General features: G+C 38.1%; 1 pseudogene; it reads right to left on the bottom strand.

Moving 5' to 3' along the window:
- Positions 1-935: 935 nt before the first annotated feature.
- On the bottom strand, positions 936-21,861 carry LOC112619427 (annotated as a pseudogene).
- Positions 21,862-24,011: the final 2,150 nt, after the last annotated feature.

The following is a 24,011-nucleotide window of genomic DNA, read 5'->3' as shown; positions in this document are numbered from 1 at the left end:
TGTGGGCATCACAGAACCTACCAATAGGTGATGTCACCCCCAGAGGCCCAGCTGTAACATTTCTCTCTTTGGTACTCTTTCTCTTTATTTCTCAGACCAGCTGACACTTAGGGAAAATAGAAAAGAACCTATGTTGAAATATTGGGGGCTGGTTCCCCTGACAATTTTTATAATAAAAAAATAGTAAATTAAGAAATAATTCAAGCTTACAAAGTATAGTTGACCATATAAAGTAAATCTTAAAAGAAATGTACAGAAAGGAGACATTCAACCAAGATAAACAAGATGCTGGATGCAAAGGCTTGTGATGGTCCCTGAAGGAGATGTAAGGATGAACACCATCCTTATCGTTTCCCAGCAGTGCTGTCCTTGAGGATAGGAACCCCTTTCCTGTGCAACCACAGACACCCACCAAAGCATGTATAACATTTATTAGCCTTGGGTGCCTAGAGAATTTCAGATTACTTCTGAAATATGTACTTGATTCAATTTTATACTGAGGAAAGTGAGAGACACACAGATATCAAATGACTAATGAATGGCGGCCTCGCTGGCAACAGCAGTCATTGTAGGTAGCCAAATGGCCTTGCTGGCATTCTAGAACCCACAGACTTAGGGAAAGATTAAGTAACATTTCTTTTTTGAATTCACTTCAAATACTCAACTATGTTTATTTTAATAACTACAATTATATGCTCAAGACTGAACAGATCCCATTCACAGTGACAGGCCACAGAGGGGACTCCACACCTTTACAGGAGGTTTTTAGGCAATAAAATAAAAATCTGTATTTAAAATAGGTGTGTGTCTCATAAGATAAATTTTTACACTTTTTTACTGAATGTCTTATTGAACATTACAAATTAGTAATTTATACCTAGAGAGAGAAAATATCAATGCCCACTGTATAGTTATATAAAAATAGAAATTCATCACTATAGTCCAATCCTCAAGAAAACACATAATTTGTGCCCAAAGACTGTACATATGCTAAGGTGACTTCCTTCCTTAATCTCTAAATAACATGCCTCTCCACATGGGCAGGAGATGGAGGTTGGGCATGTGCCTAATCCCATGAGGTCCACCTTTGGGGAGTCACAGATGCTGGTTGGTGAAGAATCTGATCTCCCTGCAGACAATTTAGAATTGGTGAAGAATTTAATCTCCCTGCAGACAGGATTTACACAGAGCTGACAACTCAGAGTCAACTCTGCGGAAAACAGCTCATTTAACTGGATAGGTGAGTGCACCAAGTCAGTCAGGGCCTTAGGGAATACTGGGTTTTCATTAAAAGGCTCCTCTTCTGATGTTTTCAACTCCACACTCATGGTCTAAAACTTGAGAGTACTCTATATCCAGTTTCTACAGCATTTTGGTGTTATCATTGGTAAATGCTATCAAAACTGAGAGGATATTCTTCTTCCCCCTCTCAGAAAGCCCTCTGATAGATTTTATCTGTTTGAAGATCCAACCAGGGCATTGAACCAACCTTGGATTCTCACACCAGCTGGTAAGGGTTGCAGTAACCCAGCCTTTCTATGACTCTTTGGATAGTGGTACACAACTCCTAAGAATAGGGGTCTCCTCTATTGAACACGGATATTGGCAGTGAGTGAACAGAAAAGAGAATGGCCAACTCACTTCTCTTCTCCAGTGGAAAATGATCCAGCTCTTTCAGAATGTGGTCAGCAAAGCAGTGGGTGAGGAGGCGATGTGTGGGCCACCTGCTGATAGTGCTCCACTTCATTGTAAGCTTCTGTCCCACTCTATTATCTGATCTTTAAATGGCATTTAAGCTGCTGCCTGTGGGACAGCAACTGTACTGTGGATGTTGCATGAAAGCAATAGCCCTTTTCAGATCATCTCTCTCCATCTCTTCATTTGCTTATTTTGGTAAAGAATGGAAATGCCAAAATCCAATAAAGTATTTGTGAGGGGCTGTGTGGGGGGACAAGTCATCCAGCAGCTTCACCATACCTTTTCTTTGCTTGGAAATCCACATCTTGATGGGAGACCCACCTCCAATTCTGTGGTACTGCCCTTGAATCTTGGAGGTTCTGCATTTGGAAAAGAATGGTGTAAACTTATTTTGAACAGTAAGTGTCATGAGGTCTTGGTCCAAGAAGAGCCTCAGAAGGAAGTCATGAACATGTCCGAGGGTTTCAGGTCCTCCCATGTTTAGCATTAATATTTCAGTTTTCAGCTTCCTCTTCTCCACTTGAACTTGAGGTTTTGCACCCTGGCCACGCTGGGCTGTTTCTGTGACACCTGACTGGCACTTCTATGGCTGACAGGCCCCTCAAGCTGTCTTGTGCCAGCTGATGCATTCCCGGGGCAACTTTCACTGAGTCCCAGACTCCACCCATGGCAGCGCCTACAGGTGTCAGCCTAGCCAGGGCCCAGCCAGGATCTTTCCTCACCGACATCCCAGGACGCCTGACTTCATGTGGCCACCTATAGCCCTCCCAGCACCTGTTTATTTGAATTACTTCATTCCACTAAATACATAACAATCACAATGTGGTATTAAATATGAGTAAAAATCAAAATCAGAAAGAAAGACATATACACATATGAATGTCCACAGCTAGAGAAAATACATTCAATACAGATATTCAGCATCGTCTTAGAGTCTTGGAAGTTGCTAGAGTTGGTCTGTACATTTGCCTCTGTCCTTCCTCAAGGCCTGAATGATAAGGTAAACATAATTTTTATTTTATCATAAAATGAATGAAGATCAGTTTCTTCTTGCTTACTGGGAATTTATTCTGGTTTTAGAGTTTCAGCTTCTAGTTGATGTGACTTATAAGAAACCTATGACATTTAATGTAGAATGTTGAGGATATCTTTTACAATTCATTAGATGTCTTCTGTATGAGGCTCAATTCAGACATTCCATTTACATTAATTGGAATATTCTCATCACTAAACTTTCCTGGATCGGGCACCATGTTACCTTACCCCATGCTTTCCTTCTACAAGAGAATGGGTTGTATCTTCATTCATAACAATCTGGTACGACTCCTTGTACATTTTTTATCTTTAAATTATTGTTATAGTCCTATGTTCCCTGAAATTCTGTCTTCTATTCTTTTTCTGTATGTACTTACCTGTTCCAAATCTGTTACCACTACTTTACTAGGATCAGGAGGTTCAAGAGATGGAAGACTGTATTCCTTGTGCAGTGTCTAACCACACTCTGCCATTGCACCCTTGCCAGGCATAAAGATGAGGAATAGTAACCTTCTTTGCAGACTCCAAGGACTCTTTTTCTTCATTGTTTTACATCTATACCGGGTGTTACAGCTGCTTATATAGAGTAGATACTCAACTGAATTGTATAAAGAAACCTCCCTTATCTTGCTCTTTAATGTCCTTGCTTTTCTTTTAACCTGTTGTTTCCTTCCCCTGAAATGTCTCTACCTGGCAAATTCCTATTCACAACTCAAAGCGCAGCTGACATATCACCTCCTCTTAAGTCTTCCTTGACCACATCCAGAATGGAGTTAATCACTCCCTTATTTTTATGTCCTCAGTACCTTGCACATACATGCATCAGCAAACTTAGAACAGTTTACCACAATATATCCCGATGTGTGTTTATATATCTTTTTTTTTCTTTTTGGGGGCGGGGAGTGGAAGTCTTGCTCTGTCACCAGACTGGAGTGCAGTGTCACGATCTCGGCTCACTGCAACCTCCACCTCTCGGGTTCAAGTGATTCTCCTGCCTCAGCCTCCTCAGTAGCTGGGACTACAGGCGTATGCCACCACGCCCAGCTAATTTTTGTATTTTTAATAGAGACGGTGTTTTACCATGTTGACCAGGATGGTCTCGATCTCTTGACCTCGTGATCTGCCTGCCTCGACCTCCCAAAGTGCTGGGATTACAAGCGTGAGCCACGGCGCCCGGCCTATATGTCCTATTGATGAACTCCTGATTAGTGAAACAGTGTCTTATTTATCTTTGTTACTTTCCAGATCTAGCACTGTTCCTGGTAATAACAGACCATTAGTAAATGTTCATTTTAATGTAATTTTATGCATTTAATTTTCTATCTCTGGACCTCAGTATCTTATTTCCAAACAATATTACCTTAGTTTTAAAGTTTGTCTATTCCTGACACTCTAGCTGTGTGACTTTCAGCAAACTACTTAATCTTTCTGTGCTTTATTACTTTTACCCTAAGAAATGGGAATAGTAATATTTACTTTATATGGTTATGATAAAAAATAAATGAGTTTAGTTATGGATAGTACTTAGCATAGTTCTTGACATGTAATAAATATTAGACACACATTAATGTCATCATCATTTTCTGTTATGCCTATATTCACATTAGGCAGTACGTCCTCTATCCTATCACTGACAGCTCTGTGTTGCCTGTTAATGTTTTTGTCACTCTCTCTGAACCATGATATAATAGCTCAAGGTCAAAGATGTTTCCTTAGCCCCAAGATTAGTGCCTAAATAGCCATTGCTCAATTAATGTTTATTTATACAACTGGTTGAATGAATACATATTAAAACATACATATTAAAGTATTAGAGGACTTACAGAAGGAAAGAATAACCCATTTAACAATTTCTGAAAGGATATGTTCAAGAATATCTATTTGGACTGAGATCTGTAATCTCCACTCATCAAATGGAGGACCCAGGGTTACTGTGGTCAATAACTTAAAAAGTGTGTGGTTTACTTAATGGACTCCTCTCCAAACCACCAACACTCAAATATTGCATTATGTCAAGTGTATTAACTTTCACATATCAGAGCTACCATTACAACTATCTTTCAAAATAACAAGTGTTTCAACTTACTGAAGTTGCCTCACATGCCTCCCTCTTATTTAAAAAAAAAAAATAGATGTATTAAGGTAGATGTTTACATGTTTACCGGCATCATCCCTGCAAGCTCAGTCCTACACTTTACTTATCTCATCCTCATGATTTTGGAGAGAGGGGATGCAGCTTTGCCCAAATTCTGGCAGTAAATCTGCTTCCTACTCCTACGTGACAGGTGGCTCCCAGACAGGTAGGCTGGTAGCGCTGAGCTTCCTTTCATGCTGTCAAGGAGGAGCAGCATCCTGCTGCTTGACAGCTAAAGCCTTACCATCATATTAAGAGTCTCTTTTTCTTTCAATTCTCCTAGCCACAAATCTTTGAGAGATTTGGTCCTGTTGTGAACAAGGCTGTTGCAGATTGGAGGAGCTCTGCTGTGGTCTGCATATCCCCGTGCAATGTATCTCCATCTGTGTGGGGCATCTGCCTCCTCCATTCTGCCATCTGACTTGTCGTAGGCCAAATGCTGACACTTCTCTTAGGGAAGGGAGGAAAGAGGCCCAGAGTCAACCTCACGCTTACATAGCACCTGATTCTGCCCTTAACTTTCTATCCAGGGCTTCTCGAATGTTAACGTGCTTACCAATTACCCAAGATCTTTGTTCAGAGCAGATTCTGATTGATGTATTCAGGTATTTTGCCTGAGATGATGCATTTGTAACAATGTTTCAGGGATCATTCCAAATGTGGTCCCCAGATTACCAGCATCAGAATCACCTAGGATCTGAGTCAGAATCTACATTTTAATAATATCCCCAGGTGATTTGTGTACACTTTGAGATTTGAGAAACACTGCCTTTGAAGGTATTGAAATCCATGTGGTAGGACATTATTTCTCATCTTGCATGGCAAAAGCTATTAGTGATAGTTACTTCTCTTACCTCCACTCTGCTGATGCTACTGGTCTAAGGAGAACTTTTTGGGCATGCTTTAATCAGCATAATTTAAAGGGTTAGCTTATCTCCTACTTCTGGGCTACCATGATGTCATAGCTTTAATTTCCTAGGTGTACTTGATAGTGTTGTTCTAACCTTCCAATTAACTTATCATCTGAAACCAAGCTAACTGATTGCCCTAATCATGAGCGTTTCAGTGTTTAAAAATATACATTGAGTTAAAATAATAAAGAACAGAAAGCAAACAATTTACCCAATAATTAGTAAATCAATAGATTAATTGACAGATCAACCCTTATACCTGTTTTCTTTCATTAACATTTTAATATTTGTGCTTGTCAGAACTTCTAATAAGAGAATAAAGAAGAAAGGTGAATTACTTCATTAAATCTAATTTATTTCAATTTAACAAGCTAATTGTTGAAGTAGGTGCTTTGGTGGTACCAAGACAAACAGGTACAACATTTCCCTTCAAGGACTTTACAATGTCATAGGGTGAATGGACATTGCCACAGTATGAATGGACATTGGTGTGAGTAGAGCGGAATATAAAAAAATATGTTCACAGACTATACTGCAAAACAGAGGGACAAAAGATGCTAAGTGTGACTGAACAGGCAAGAGAGGAACGAGTTTTAGGGTTTTGCTACTGTTAAGTGTGGTCCATGAAGCAGCATCACTGTCACCTGGGACTTTGTTAGGAATAGTAATTCTTGGATCCTCATTCAGAACTACTCAATTACAGTCTGGTCTGGGAGTAGAACAGCAATCATTGGTTTAACAAGCCAATCAGGTGACTCTTAATCACAATAAAGCTTGAGAGCCACTGTTATAAAATATGCTAAATGCTATCAATAGCCAATGAAATGGAAGGAAAAGAGCATTAAAGCAGTCGTGTTCATAGAAATACAAAATGAGCAATCAGAATCTGCTTTTAACAATAATCTTGGGTAGTTGATAAGCACAGTAAAATCTGAGAAGCACTGGATTACAATTATAAAAAAATGTAATTTAAAATTTTGTAGTTCTGCTTTAAATAATTAAAAGAAGCAACTAAAATGAATTTGATTATATATTTTATTAAGCTCAACATAGCCAAACTATTATCAACATGTCATCATTGTAAAATATCAATGAGAAATTTTACATCCATGCTTTTTAAGATGAATCCTTGAAATCTTGTATTTTACGTTTATAGAACATCCGAATTTGAACTAGTTACACTTCAGGTGCTTAATAGCTGCATGTGGCAGTAGATACCATATTGGACAATGAAACTTTAGACCTTACTATTCCAAATGTGGTCCCTGGAATACCAGCATCAGAATCACCGAGGATCTGAACCAAAATCTACATTTTAATAATATCCCAGGTGATTTGTGTTCACTTTGCGATTTGAGAAACACAGCCTTTGAAGGTATTGAAATCCACATGGTAGGAAGGTATCTCCCATCTTCTTGAATGGAAAAAACTATTAATGATAGTTACTTCTCTTACCTGCACCCTGTGCCTCTCAGAACTTGCTAATCCTCTGTCAAATCTATCTAGTTCTAGACTCTGGGACCCTGTGAATCTAGGAGCTGGCAATATTGCAGAGGGAAGAGCAGCATTACAGCAGGTGCAAATACAGACTATTTGAGGAATTCCAAAGTACCTGAATTCCCATGTTTAGAACTATACAACACCCTCACCTTCCTCCTGCATATTTGCTCAGAATTACATGAAAAAGTAGCTATTATATTCAACATAACTTTTTGAATAGAAAAATTAACAACATAGAAGTTCCTGAGAAGAAATAATATAGTTGCTCTTAGAAAAGCATAAGGCAATGTTCTGGAAAGGCGAATGAAAAACTAGCTAGATCACAGTATAAAAATAAATTAATTAGTGAAGATGAATGGGAGAAGCCATCTCAGCAGCTGGATTGTAGGAGAAAGGAAAAAGGAAACCAGTATTGCTGGTCTGTGAGGAAGATACCAATAAATAGATAACCTAGAGGAAGAAGATGAGAATCTGTAGTCAATGTCCTCTCTCTCGAGCCAAAGTGCTGAGATATGGCTCTGCTTCTCAGTATTTAGGGCGCTTTTTTTTTTTATAAAGGACTCAGTAAGTTTTAACCTCTTGGGGTATAGTTCTAAGATGATGAATTAGCATACATGACTGGTCCTATTATTGGTAGGAAATGAGGCAGTGGAGGGAGAAGAGGTTATCTCTGGATGATGGGTCACCAAAGCAAGATATTTTAGGATTTATTCATGAAAATACATTTCTGCTCTTCTTTCTATGCCCAGACAAGGTTCTTTTGAAAATGATAGGAAGCTGTGCTGCAAATGTGCTTGCCAGAATTCAGATGCACATAAACGGAGCAGTAAAGGGCTCAGCTACAGATGTATCTTTGTGAACAACCCAGTTAACAACAGACACAGATTGAGGAATTAGTAAAAGCGAGTTTTTTTATTTTACTGCTCATTCGAACTACAGGTAACAAAACTCTTCTAAAACCCGCATAGTACTTTCTTAAAGTCACCCCAGGCTTCCATTACAATAGTTTTGTTGATGCTGTTGTTCCAGCAATGCCTTTTTAGGAAACAAGTGCTGTCTGTTATTACTGCTTAACTCATTCCCAAAGCTCCAGCTCTCATTTATGCAGCAAAAGTAAAATTGAATTATTTCTCATTTCTCTCCCTTAAAGGCCCAAAGTCAGACACAACTAAAACTATCTGTAAGTGCTAGCTATACTGAAAAAAAAAAAGTGATGAAAAATCAAAACACAAAGCAACTTCAATTACATCCACTGAGACCAATTTTGGCCTCCGACAAGCAGGTGTATTTATTGGTCATGTAAAGGTTGCCATGTTTAGAATGCAGCCCCATGATTCCTCATACACACCATCTCAGAGGCTATCCGTGAGCAAAATGGATAAAAGCATCTCTGAGAAATCTAGTTGGCAAATGCCTATGGGGATTGGAGGCTGTAAAACTCAATACCCACTGAGAATCCAGAACACCAGCTGGGGTGATCTCCCAACTTACTTTCTTAATAAGGATAGTGTAAACTGTGACTGGCTTCTCATCAAGGCTATTAGGAGTCCCCTGGCCAATTCGCCAATGTCTCATATCCTTGCTGTGCCCATGGACTCAGACTTCAAACACCAGCTGTCACTTTAAACCCTGACATGAAATGTCTCACCAGACACCAACCCAGAGACTCACAGAAATTCACACATGTCTGGAGTACTTGAGGGACTTCCAGTTTCCCTTGCTGGCCCCCTGTCTCTGGTGCAAGCCTGGGTTTGAGATTCTTTCTAACTTTCAGTACCCCAGCTGGACCTGGGTTTTCTTTTCAGACTGACCCATGGTTTCTGGAACCTACACTTCCTTTTGTAATTATGAGAATATATTTATGTGGTAAACAGTGGCAAACAGCCTTAGTCAACAAGAGAGTACCTTCCTAAAGAGATGAGGTAAAAATAACAGAATAATGGAATTCAGTGGTTAAAAGGTACTCTTTGGTAAAATGTAAGAATCCCCATAAACTCCCAACTATCCAACAGATAAATGAATCTTCTCTACAACTTGTTGGAAGAATCAATATAAATCACTATGCGCAGCAGTACATTTTTCTCTAAGGACCTGGCCTTTGAGTAATTGGGGAAACATGTTCTCCTAAAAGGCCAAAAGCATTGAGTGGAGGGAGAGCTGCCCCTAGAGTAATGTATAACAATCACGAAGGGGGCTTTTTCAAGCTCTAACCCTCCCTCACATTTCTGAAACATGCCCCTGGAGTGGAGTTAGGCATGAGTGTCTCTAAGAAAATAGTCTGAAGTAAAATGCTTTTTGGTCAACTTGCTCCAAGGAGAATGACTCACTTCCTTCAAGTGTGTTGTGAGTTCCCTTGAGTCTGACTCTGTCAGATTAGTATGAGAAGATGAGGGTGCCAGAAATATAAACCACGACAGCAGCATAGAGAAGACTAAGACTGTGCAGCCACGTGGAGTCAGAAAACCTGAGACGTAGGCTGGCATCAGCTGAGTGTTCTTGGGCTAATCTCATACACCTCTGAGCTTCAGTGTCTCCATCTGTAACATGGGTATGTGATCCACCTCCAGGGCAGTAGTGTGGTTTGCAGCAGACAGCACCTTTGAAGGCATTATAACAACTGTAAAATGCAAGACAAGTGGTAGTTATGGCTATAACTGGGTAGAACCACTCCTTGATATTGATGGTAGACAGCAGCAACCCAGTCATCTTCTCCCAGGGCAAATCATTGAGACTTAAGGATCAGGGTTTATGAAAATAAAATTATAATTCTCAAAAGACTTCTCCCTGGCTGGTGAGCATACAAATCATGAGCTCAGATAGCCCCAACTTGATCTTATGATCGCCAACCATAACCTACAGCTGAAACTAATTAGGACAACTGACCAAAAGAAGAGCTCATCGGGAAATGAAGATGAGTCAGCCCAACCCTGGACCCATGGCAGAAAGCAGCCAACATAGGGTAAAGCAGCATTTATTTTCTATTAGAGGATAAACTCATAAAGATACACACAGAGACACACACACACACACATATATATAAACACACATATATATACACACACATATATATATACACACACACATATATATATACACACACTTACATAAGATCTAGAAAGTTAGGTTTGTTTTAAAGGGAAGATTGTCATAATAATATGCAAGTAATACAGAAATGAGAAAGGAAATAAAAACAATGTTAGTGTCAGGCACTTTATGCAATTCATTTTTATTCTTAATCTTTTAAATTAGAAACAGAGTATTATTGTCTCCACCCTTTTACAGATGAAAAAATTAAGATGTTAAACAATTTGGCGAAGTGAAGGCCAGAAAGAATATTGAAACATAGGGCTGTCTCTCAAGCATACACTATCCTAGCAACAGCACCATTGACATCAACACCGTTACCATCCTCATCATGTAAGCCACAGTCTAATAAGTACTAGAGTACAAATAGCACACTAAAGGCATAAAAATAGGGCAGATTAAGTCTTTCTGGATTTAAAAAAGTAGTAATAGAGGTGACAGTATTTAAGCAAAGCCTAACAGAGAACACACAATCGACTGGTTAGCCAGCTAAATATTCAGCAAGATAAGGAATAATTTTGGTTAAGGACTTGAGGAATCATTCAAAAGCTTGAGAATCAGTGAGTCTGAGACAAGTGTTTAGGGACTGCTGGTAAAGGTGTGTCAGGGCACCCTTCACAGAGTCAGTTCTGCAGCCCAGTAAGCACTCTCCAAAGCAAAAGGTATCAGCTGTCATCTCAGCCAGAGCTCAGCTGACAGAGCCCAAACATCTGACAAGAAGGGACCTGGGAGGTAGGTGTCAGCCCTGACAAGCCTTGGTGTCTGCCTCCAGGAAAGCAATACAGGCCTCCTTAGACTCCACCAGAAGACTCACAGACAGACTGGGCTACAGAAGGCCAAGAGCCCCTGCCTCTCATCCCTCCAGTTCACAGCACATGAAGTTGTCATTGTAAGTGTGGCAGGGTCTCTGTGGCCAGAAACGGTCCTTTGTAGAAAATGAATCATGTCGCTTGCAGGGATTTTATGTCTAATGGCCAGGCTGTTGTTTAATGAGAGCCATGCTGTAATAAATATGCATTAGTTCCATTAAATTAGGTCCAGAGGTAGAGAAATCCCTGTAGATGTGGTTGTCAATTTTGTTCCTGCCACAGAGCAGTCCTGCCTTACATTGATTGTGAAAGCAACTAAATGTGTGAACTGTGTCTCCTCATTTTTGTAGTTCTCCTTCACCATCCGGCATATTATTTTCTTCTTTAAATGTTTCCAAAAACATCAATGCAATGTACATTCTGTTGTTATTGCAGTCAAATCTCAATTGTTCACTGTGGTAGTGATTGTGTATCATGTAATGTACTAAAATCATCAAATTACCCCAAACTAATTTTGAGAATTTGCAGTTTCTTTGGGAGAAAAAGTGTTTAAACTGAGTGCTTGAAATCCACCTCTTTCTTCCCTTTATTTATTTCATAAATTTGCCACAAAGTAGACTATTTAGAGTTGGAGGGGATGGAGGCAATATTCTGTAAAGGAGAAGCCTGCAAACCTGACTGTGTGATCTTGGGCATGCTAATTAAACTCTCAGAGTGTAGTTCCTTCCATCTGTCAAGGGTGAATAATATACTTATGCTTTATACTAAGGATTTCTATATGAATAAAGTAAGATAATGTTTCTGAGAATGTACTTATTAAAGAGTAAAGAATCAAAGCGATGAAAAACCTTATACTTAATGAAGAATACACACCAAATTGTAATAATAATATGGTACAGCAAAAGGAGAGCATATATTAAAAGGCAATAAGAAACAATAAGGATTACTGTGAAACAGGGTTGGTAAACCATATGTGTTTATCTCTTTTTCTGCAATTAACTATAATTAAATAACGAACTTAACATCATAATATTCCAAGAAGACCAAAAGGAGAATCCGAAAAGACAGTAGTAGACAAGGGATTGGTGTTTCAACAAAAATTTTGGAAGCTGGAAAGCAAATGGATGATTAGAATTGGAGTTAACAGAATGATGATAGCTGTAAGTAAAGTTTCTGCAGCAGGAGATACCACTGAGAAAGGGCAGTTGACCTTTAGAACTGAGAACGGTATAGGACTGGGAGGATCCAGGCCATGTGGAAAGTTTGCGTGAGGCATGCATCTGGACACAGTGGATTACCTGCAAATCTGAAAACTAAAAACTAAGGCCATCACCCACTCCACACCTCAGGTAAAGAGAAGATTCCTCTCTACAAGAACAAAATGGTCTCACAGAAAATATCTCCAGACTGTAACACTTAGTAATAATTCCCCAATAAACATTTTATCATATCCAAATCATGTTAGAATGAAGCCACAAAGTTTACAGGTCATGTGCCTACACACAGAGCTTTTAGTAAATTTCTTTGTTCCTCCTTCTTAAAATTAAAATGGACAGCCAAAGAGCACCAACATTTGAAAAAAGTTTTCAACATAAAAAAACCCAGAGACCAAAACAAAAAGAAAAGTGGAAACCTAAAAGAAACAGGGGAAATTATTGAGCATAAATTAGATAAGTAAAAACAAATTTAAAACAAAAACTATGACATCCCACAAGAGATTAGAGAAGATATTACAATAATAAAAGGCTATTTCGAAAAATAATAATATTTAAAACCTCATAGATATTAACATTTTATATCAAGAACCTTCTCAAAAAAATAGAAAGATTTCAACGTAAAACATTTTAACGGCTTTCCCAAAAAGCAGAACTACAGCAACCAACAGAGAGAGGGAGAGAAAAAGAGAGTGCATGTGAGAGAGACAGAGATTAAAAAGAAAGACATACTTTAATAAATGAAGAAGTTTCAACTAATAGAATTCCAGAAGAAGAGTGCAAAATAATCAGAAGGCAGAAAGTTATTGAATATAATGCAATAAAGATTTTCAGTATTGAAGGACAGAAGTCACCAGAAGGAAAGGATTAACTAAGCCTCCAAGATAAAAACAAAAAACAAAAACATCTTTCCTAAACACACACACACACACACACACACACACACACACAGAGGTACATCCCCCAGTGGACCTCATAGTGATATTTCAGAATAGTGAGGATAAAGAGAAGATCCTAAAATACTTTAAAGAAAAAAAGTTAGGTCACATGTAAGGGAGCAGGATTCAGAATAGGATAGAATTTTTAGTCACAGCAAAGAAAACTAAAAAAAGTATGAAGCATCATTTTTAAAATTCTGATTTCAATTTAGAATTCTTAATTGGCCAAACTACTCAACAATGTAAGAGTTAAGAGCAGAGAATTCAAAATCAATGAAAATAACAACAAAAAAATCTTTTTTTCATATTCCTTTTTAAAATCATGTTTTATTATGATAGGAATATTTAACATGAGATCTATCTTTTTGACAAGTTTTTAAGTTATAAAATCCATTATTGTTAACTATAGGCACAATACTGTACAGCATATTTCTACAGCTTACTCATCTTGCTTAGCTGCAACTTTGTGCCTGCGAGTTAGCAATTCCGCTGGCCCCTATCTCCACCCCCTGGCAACCACCATTCCACTCTTTGATTCTATGAAACTATTTTAGATACTTCACGTAAGTGGAATTATGCAGTTTTTGTCTTTCTGTAAGTGGCTCATTTCACTTAGCATAATGTCCTCAAAGTTCATGTATGTTGTCTCTTATTTCAGAATTTCCTTTTCTGAAGGCAGATTAGTATTCCATTGTATGTCTACACAACATTTTCTTTACCCATTCTTCTGTCTATAGACACTTAGGTTATTTCTACATATTGGCTATTGTGAATAGTTCTGCAATAAACACTAGAGTGCTAATATTCTTTGAGATCCTGATTTTAATTCTTTTGGATAAATACACAGAAGATTGCTGGATCATATTGCAGTTCTATTTTTTTGAGAGTATTCATATTGTTTTCCAAAGCAAATGCACCATTTTTCATTCCCACCAATAATGTGAAAGGATTCTGATTTCTGCACAATCTAGCCAACATTTGTCATCTTTTTTATGATCTCCATCCTAACAGGTATAAGGTCATATTTAATTGTGGTACTGATTTGCATTTTCCTGATGATTGCTGACAGGGAACATTTTTTTCATGTATCTATTGGCCATTTACATGTCTTCTTTAGAGAAGTACTATTCAAGTCCTTAGCTCATTTTATAAAATACACTAAAATTAAACTATCTAAAAAGAAAATTTGGAAGACAATCCTATCTACGGCATCACCAAAAAGAAATGTTTTGGAATAAAATTATCTAAGAAGGTGAAAGACTTGCTGAAAACTACAAAACACTGATGACAAATTAAACAATACACAAAGAAATGAAAAAAATATTTCATAGACTGAAAGACTTAGTGTTTTTAAAATCTTCATGCCACTTAAAGTGATCTATAGATTCAGTGAATTTCCTGTCAAAATCCCAATAGCATTTTTTACAGAGATAGAAAAAACAATTTTCCAATTCATATTGATCAGAAAAGATTCCAAAGACAAAGCATTCTGAGAACGAAAAACAAAGCTGGAGGAATCACACTTCCTGATTCAAATTATATTGCAAACCTACAGTAATCAAAACAATAGAGGACTAGTATAAAGGCAACCATATATTCCAATGGAACAGAATAGAAAGCCCAGAAATAAATCCATGCATATACAGTCTACTGATCTTTGACAAGAGTGCTAACTAAGATTTGGAGAATGGATAATCTGTTAAACAAATGGTCCTGGGAAAACAAGATATCCACATGCAAATGAATGAAATTGGTCCCATATCTTACATCATACACAAAAGTCAACTCAAAATGGATTAAAAACTTAAACGTAAGACCTGAAACTGTAAAACTCCTAGAAGAAAACACAAGAAGAAAACCTCAAGATCTTGGGCTTGATAATGATTCCATGAATATGACACCAAAAGCACAGGCAATAAAAGAATAAATCAACAAATGGTATTACATCAGACTAAAAAGGTTCTGTACACCAGAGGAAACAATCTTAATAGAGTGAAAAAAACAACCTATGGAACAGGAGTAAGTAATTTCAAATACCATATATTTCAGATACCATATATCTGATAAGAAGTTCATTATTAAAATACATAACAAACTCCTCCAACTCAACATCCTTGCTTTTCATATCCTTTCTAAAGAAATTATGAGAGAGATGGTATTTTTGATATTTCACTACCAAAATTAGTAAGTAAGCATAGAAAGAGAAAGAGATGGATGCAGAAAGGATAGGACCCAACACAGAATTGTGGTGAAGCGGTCTTCAGATGACAGTTACAGGGCAGGCCTGACTGAAACCGGTTTCTCTTGAAACAAAAAGAGAAAGTATGACCTCTGGGGAGAGTGATGTGGTATACAGAGCATATAAAGACTTCCCGCTTTTGACAGATCTATTAGGACATTTGAAAAGAAACTTGTGGGAATTAATAGTTAAATAAGTCAATGAAGTAATAAACAAATATTAGTCCAACATTTAAAAAATAGGGAAAAGAAAAAAAGAATCACTTAATTAATGGCAAAAGACTTCATTTGCATAGACATAATAATGTAAAATTTATAATGGAGAGAATGAGGAGAGAGTAATTGGGATGAGGATGTGTATTGGCAAAAGAAATTTATATATGTGATAACAGAAAGTATATGAAGTTTAAACTTAATAAATTAAAAAACCCAATACAATCACATTTTTAGAAATATGAAGATATATATCAGGATATCAGGAAAAAAATCAAAATCATTAAAAATGTGTTTTTCTGTGGAGCAGAATTGAAAAATGGGGAGAATTTTTTCACTTTCAGGCCTTTACTGCCATTTGACTTTAACAACAGTTTACTTGTATGTTTGATAAGGAAAAGTAACTGAATAGTTTCAATCAGAATTAGGCTCAATTTCTGGGTGATTCAGTAGTTGTGACTTTGGACAATTTTTATAATTCTCTATGTTCTAGTCTATTTATCTATAAAATGAAGAATATGATACCAACTACCTCATCTAGTTATTATGAAATTGTCATGAACATAAGTAAAAACCATAGGGAGATACCTGGTATTCAGTAAATACTCAAGCAACAAAATATTATTTTACCACCTCTTCCTTATTGAAAAATACACAGCTGTTCACCTTAGAAGCTTAGCATGTACTGGACCTCCTTAATGCAATTTTTTTAAAAAAGTGAAAAATTAAGAGACTAAAAGAAAACATTAAGAGCCCTACTATTTTCTACAGGTTATAAATTCTCTCCTAGAGGAAAGTAATGTTTCAAAGGTTGGTGCCGTAGTGCATATTCTTTCAACAAATTCCACAATGCAAAAGTTACATTAACCTTAGTTATGTAAAAGTTACATGTTACCTTAGTTATTTCTTATAAAAATACACAAAAATAATTATAAATAGTGAAGAGACCAGCTTTTTTAGAGTCTCTAGTACACAGTGGTATATGGGCTCGTGTAACTGTTTCCCGGGACATTGGAGCTTCTTCATTTAGGAGGGAATGAAATGGAAGATTCCAAAGAAGTGTCTCGGCTGTTATAATGAGAAAGGTTAAGAGAATGTTTATGCTGCCCACACTCTAGTCTCTTATACATTTAAGTTTAAGCAGTGTCAGCCTCCTAACATTTCCTGGCAAAGACCCACTCCAACCCCTGAAGGAGGCCCAGGGAAAAGTTCCTCACTGTCATAGGATGCCTGATCAGAATGCTATTTTACACTGAATGACAGCATGAGAAGAGCAGGAAGTCCCTGGAGAAAGCTGCTATGTTTGTCTCTCCTGCTAGCACAATAACTCTTCTTTGCAGCTCGCACAACACATCATTTGTGATTCTCTTCTCTTCGAATTCACTGATGTTTTCCCTCGTACAGGAGACAAAGGTCTAAAGTTAATAGCCTTATATCACCTCCAATCCCTAAACATCGGCAAGGGAGAGCTAATGCTCCACAACAAATCTTACCCTTTGTCTGCTGCTGCTGCTTCCATATGCCATATTTAGGGCCTCTCTTTAATGTGCCCTAATGTTTGTAAAAATCCCTGCTGCTGCTGTCACTGTACCAGACTAGAGAGAGCTTCTTCTGAAACTTGCAAGACAGCTGAAACTAACTTTTCCTTGAAGCTTTGGAAAGTTCTAGAAGCTTACTTTGGAATCCACATACATTGTCCGCTGTATTTCCTGACTTCTCCTGTGAAGTCTGTAGCACCACCATCCCCCAGGGAAGGAAGATACTTGGGTTATTTTTAGCCTTGTTCAAAGCTAGAGATTTCAGAAGCCTCAAAGAGAGATTCAAGTTGCCAGAAGCAGCTAGTCTATTTTGCAGGATTATTCAGAATAACATTCAAAGAAGTGGCCTAAAGTGAAGGTCATTTTCCAAACAGCAATGAAGCAAGCTACCCCTCCACACAAATTGAAGTATTTATTGCCTGAAATTTGTCTAGTCGTGGGTGCATAAATATGCAACATGTGTAAGTCATGTTATAGAGATTTTACTATGCATACTTCAATCATTGACTAATATCTGTCCAGTATTGAGTACCTACTGTGTACCAGGCTCTTTGCTCTAATCCACATAACAACCCAGTAAGGTTGTTACATTATAGAATAAGTTGATTTGCCTAAGGCCATAAGGCTTGTATATGACAGCACAAATTCAAATTCAGGAAAGCCTGCATTTAGCATGTCTTTTTATTCTGATGCTTTGACATCTGGGAGACTTGCTGACCCTGGAGGGACTGTCCCTTCCTGGACAGTCAATTCCCAGAGATAGTAAAAGACTGCCCTACAAGTGTACCTTTCTCATGCCAACCAACCAATGCAGAACCTATATCCCAACCACCTCCTTTATCAGGTTCTCTCAGTGCTACTATTCGCCTGCCTAGTCACCCCAGAGCCAGGTACCAGTTAACTAGAAACAGTCTCTTAACCCCTAAGCCTGCTGAAATTATTCAAACCAGCTAATCCTAAAACTACCTGCACTGGCTTTCCCATTTTGTTCTGTGGAAATTACAATAAATCATTTTGCCCACCTTTTCCCCTTTCTCCCTCTGCCTCTTGACTCTGCAGCTTCCCAAAGCGGCACCTGCATGGAAGGGCATGTCACCTCTTCTTGGAAACTCTAAGTCACAAACTATCTTTCAAATAGCAATTGTCTAATCTGTTGGCCTGCTGGCCTCACTGTACCTGAATAATATTCAATCCAAATTTCAAAACAAAGCCTGACTCCAAAGTGAAGCACTTCTTCATGTCACTGGCTTGCTAGAAATTTATTACATGCTAAATACTCTACTCACCAACGCTTAACTAGAGCAAGAAAGTGAGGTAACTAATGTGTGAAATGTAGAAATGGGCTCACTCTGAGGTTTGTGCAAGTGCTGGCCCTGCACTTAACCTTGGTGCTTTGCTTGTCTCTTTCTAGTCTCAGCTCTGCTGCCTGTGTCCTGGGGCAGCAGAAACAAAATAAACAGATTCTGCCCTCAATTTTATGGAAGAGACAGGCACGGCAATGAACAATGATCAAATGGTGCACTGACTACTGTGATAAACGTTTGAGTGCTGCGGGAACCATGAGGAAAGATTCTCAAATCCATGAGTGAGTGGGAGGCAGGATTGAATGAAAGTGTAGAAGGTGGGTTCTTAGCAAAGAAGTTCCTTGAATGGAAACTCCGGGCACTGTCAGGAGAGAAGGTGCAGATGTGCTACCATACGTGTAAATAAAATAGCCTCTATGAGCAATGGAACTTTTGTTTCCAGCGTTCACAAGAAAACTTACCGAATTGCATCCTATGTCTGGTTGTGGTCTTTCAAACATTTAAAAGGTCACTTGTTTAACAAAGCTATATTTTATTCTGATTTGGGAGAATATTGAAAGTGTCCTTGGTTTGATGATAAATTATATGATTTTCTCATCTATTATCAATTTTAATAATACCAAAGAACAGAATAAAAAGAAATTTCTATTAGAAGTTCTAGAAGTCTTTGGATGTTATTTAGTCAAACCTTTTCATGGCAAATGTGAATACTAAGGCACTGAGAGATTACGTAGTTTATATACCATCATTATCATTAAATGAAAGGTTCAGAATTGAAAGAAAGTTTCTTGACTCCAAAATGTCCTGTATTTGAAAACCTCCTTATAAAACCTCCTGAACTACATTTGTTCTTTCAAGTCCATCCATAGCATATCACAACTTCCCTGATGCTAAAGATAAATATGAAGTGCTCATGTCTGGTAACCAATAACTAATATAAAATCATGACTAACCTCAGAGGCAGATTCAATAATTTAAAAAATTATCCATGTCTTCTATATTATTAAAATAAGAAAATATCCATGTATACAAATATTTGCTCTCTCTTTCTATGCCCATCTCCTCCCCCACCCTCTCTCATCTGCTTCCTTCCTATCTCAATTTTTAACATAGTACCTCCCTCGTTAGTATTTCTCTTTAAAAAGCAGAGTTGTGTCATGGGTCCATTACTTAAGCTTTGAATTGTTCTGTTGAAGCCCTAGCCAACTGAAAGCCTTTCTCGTTTGATATTGAAGATGTACATCACATCTTTAAACACATCAGCAATTACAGAAAAAAAAAATCAGTATTGTATTTCATCTGGCTTCAAATCGGAAGACACTTGAAGAGGTCGCATGTAAGAAATTAGACTGTCAGATGGCTTTCTGGCTGGGTGGAACCAACCTCTAAATGACCAAAACACTAAAGTCAGAATGCCAGAAGTTAAGCAAGCAACACAGAATGCAGGAGACTGTAATAAGCAGATACAGAGTTAATAGAAAACATAAGATTCAGAGCTCATATAAAATCTGAAGCAGGCTGACCCCATGATCCCCCCATTGTTAGGGGCATTCTCATTAGCAATACCATGCACCTGTCAAGCATGCCTGAGTTCTGGCCCTGTACTATTTCTCAGCAAACAAAAGGAACCTCTACACCGGCCAACAGATGTAACTGAAATAGAAGAAAAACATATATGCTGGATTTGAGGTGAAATATACTCTAGAGAAGGCACAAAAGTGATTACACACATAAATTATCTTTTGTAGAGCACAATGCATGCTACATCTCCTTTGGATGGTGTGATGTAAGATCACACACACACTAAGAGGGGCTGGAGGAAAACCAATTAAGAGGGATGTATTAGCCTAATCAGAGCATTATATAATAAATCAAGGGAACATCATCTGGATCCACTCTGAGGCAGGCCAGGAGCATACTCATATTCATGCTAAGTACATATTATGAACCTTCCCATTCATATATTGAAGCCCTAAACACCAACATAAATTATATATGAAGATGGGGCCATTGGGAGGTAATTAGGATTATACTAGGTTGGCAAGGTGGAGCTCTCATAATGGGATTTGTAGGGTCTTACAAGAAGGAGAAGACAGAGACAGAGAGAGAGAGAAAGAGAGAAGGAAGGAAACAGGGAGAGTGCTCTTTTTCCCTCAGCATGCATACACCAAGGAAAGGTCATGGGAGAACATACTGAGAAGGTGGCCATCTACAGGCCAGGAAGAGAGCCCTCACCAGAAGTCTAGTCTGCCAGTATATTGCATCTGGAGGCTTATACTTTCCAGCCTCCATGTTTGTGAGAAAATAATTTTATTATTTAAGCCACCCAGTCCATGGTATTTTGTTATGGCAGCCTGGGCAGACTAAGACTGTAGGCACAAATTTTTGCATGTTCAGTTTTGAGATCACTAGGACACCTGCAGTAATTATTGGCATTGTTCAGGAGCAATGGGCCTGGAATAAGAGCAAGGGGATTTCTAGAAAAAAGACCCACACTTGATAAAAAGAATCTACAGAAATCGAAGATGGAGAGGAGGACTTGACATCCTACTCCCCATCAGAAACAGAGGGTTAGTTTACAATTTTCTTGGAAATTTTTGACAAAAGAAAATCGGGTGTTGAAGACCTATAAAAATGTCCAATAGGTGAATGTACTACACACTTGTTTGGCATGACTGTATGCCCGTAGTCAACTTAGGGAGGAAGAATGAATTACTAAAGATGAACATTTTTGTCTGCAAGCCAATCGAGCATAGAGTGACAATGGACTGAGACTTACTCTAGAATTCATTTCTAGTAGGGATTGTGCTTCCTTTGCCTAGGTAGGGCCTGGATGAAGAGAACTCCACATTGTAGACTACAGATATACAATGGCTTTGTAGGAGGTTTAATGTATGGATTATATTTAAGAAAATGAAATGACTCAGGATGAAATTTTAGAGAATGAGACTTGAAAATGGAGATTCTCAAGGTAAGTACAAGCAACGTGTAAAAATAAATTTAGCATTATATCTATGGGAAGGTCAGCTTCTTATTGTCCAGGGGGTCATGTTATGCTATACCCATTGTATTCCACTTACTCCTTCTCAGAGGTAAAATCAGACAGTGAGCTTCTGCAAAGTAGGGATGGACTTACCAAGTCTGATGGTGCTTGGCAAGCCTTTTTCTACACGCTCACTGGATAATCGGGGCCCACTCTTCACTTTGGTCTTGCCTGCCCATGAACCTTGTGCCTGGGTGGCCATACCTTGTGAGGATTCATAGACTCACCAGACTCTGAGGCTGTCCATTCAGTGTCTGTATCTCCACTCTGCAGCAGCTCATCTGCCCATCCTCAACCCTTATCTACAACCCAATATCTATTATTTTCAACACCTACCTCAAATATAGACCTTAACTGCTTAGGCATCTCTACCTTGTTTCCCCTAATTCTGATAAATGAGTTCCTTCTTGGCTCTACTCCATTCACTCTCAGCCTGTGTAACAAATAGCCAGCCTGGACAGTGTACGGGAACACTCTGCCTGGGGTATTCCATCAGGCAGCACCAGCTCTGCATTTATGTTCCTTGTTCTTTGAGTGTACTGTATTACGAGCTGTGTTTGAATTTGTATAATTCCAGCCTACTTTTTCTTGCTTTGATTGAATTTAATAATTATTTAGAAGATCCAACTTAACGCAACAAGAGTCTCAGATTGCCAGGCAAAATTATTGGCTTTATGTATTAGACAAATACAAATGATTCTGTGGGTAAATATTTTGTATATCTGGCTAAGTGCAAGAGGAAAGCAGTGATAGACTTAATTTTTCCTTAAGTGTTGTTTCCAACCATCTTTCCATTAAAAAAGAAAAAAAATGTACCTGGTAAGTTTATTTTCTGCCTTAAATTCAAACCCATGAAGCTTGGAAAAATGATTTTATTTATTTAAAAAAAAAAAAAAAGCATAGGCATGGAACAAAACAATAAAATGCAGAAAAGCATTAACTCCCTGCATGTCTATTTCTCCTTAACTCGCTGCCTCACTCCACGCAGAACCAGCCTTAACCTTTGCTACTCACAGCTGTTTTTGTGGCTATTTATGCTACCTTGTTCTTTAGTTTGCCCATTTTAAGACATTTACTATTAACTTTCTGCTCAATTTAATTTAACCTTCTTATACCATCCCCATCTTGTCTTTCTTGCCTTTCTCCCTAGTTTTTATGGCTCTATAACCATGTTGGCTTCCATTTCAGCTGTTTTTATAAAATTAAATACTGTGCCAAAGCTTTTCTCATCAATTTGTGCTATGTAACTGGAATATCCATATTACAAGATAATAGTTCACCATATCCCCCCGACCAGCTTCAGGTAGCTCCCATTTTGCTTTGTCATTGCCAAGACAGCAGACACTTCTCTCCTACCTTAATTATGTGTTCAGCGCTTAATTGGCTGATTTTCTCCAGTATTTGAAAATCAATAAGGATCCATGCACTGAGTCAAAATGTGACACTGGGCACATCGCAAGACCATTCTAGACCCACACTGTCCAATATGGGAGACTCTATTCAGATGTGGCTGTTTGAATTTAAATTAAAGTTTAAAATTGCTAGCCTTAGTCACACTAACCAGATTTAAAGTGTATAGCAATAACATTCAGGGAGTGGATACCCTATCAGACAGTGCAGACAGTATATAGAAAACTTTCGTCATCGCAGTAATTTATATTTCTGCATTGCTAGACTGTGGGTTCTTGGTAGGTGAGAGGAGGAAGTCAAACTAGGTGATTTCCAAACTGCCTCTTGACTCTAAACTGCTAAGGTTTTGTAACAGAATGCACCTTTTTCCAAAGCTGCTAAGCATACCCTCCCCAAAGCTAAGTTTAGTTAAAAGTACAGAAAAAAGAAAAAGTGGCAGAAAGAAAAGAAAATGTATTTACAGAGAAAGAAGATCCAGGCCAGAAGGAAAAAGAAATATCCCATCAGAGGTGTGCTTAAGAATAATGGTCTGTGGGAGTATATCAAGTGTTACAGTGCAGCTCTTCACCGGCTGCCTCCTTAACAGTGTTACTTGTCTTCAGGCAGCTCGTTCAAGGTTAGTCTAGCACATGCCACATGATCCCTTATTTTCTCTTTTCAAGGGCTTTTCTCCCACTTAACCATGTTTGGTTTATTCTATGCTCAGATTTCTATGTTGTAAAACAAATGAGAACTACTTAGACCTGAGCAGACAGACTAAGGGCTTTAAAAGTTAGAATTCACAATGATCTGCTTCTTGTTAGTTTCATGACATTAATCATTTTAGTAACAGCAGAAATATAAGCGCAGAACTAATGTGTACAAATAAAGGCCACACATAGGAACAAATTAAGAAAAATTTTGTGTACAATGTATTTATTTCCATACCAGATACCTGGAAAT

This window comes from Theropithecus gelada, chromosome 2, assembly GCF_003255815.1.
Source record: "Theropithecus gelada isolate Dixy chromosome 2, Tgel_1.0, whole genome shotgun sequence".
NCBI classification, from domain to species: domain Eukaryota; kingdom Metazoa; phylum Chordata; class Mammalia; order Primates; family Cercopithecidae; genus Theropithecus; species Theropithecus gelada.
The sequence above is the reverse complement of the archived record's forward strand: the minus strand, read 5'-3'. Positions and strand labels throughout refer to the sequence as shown.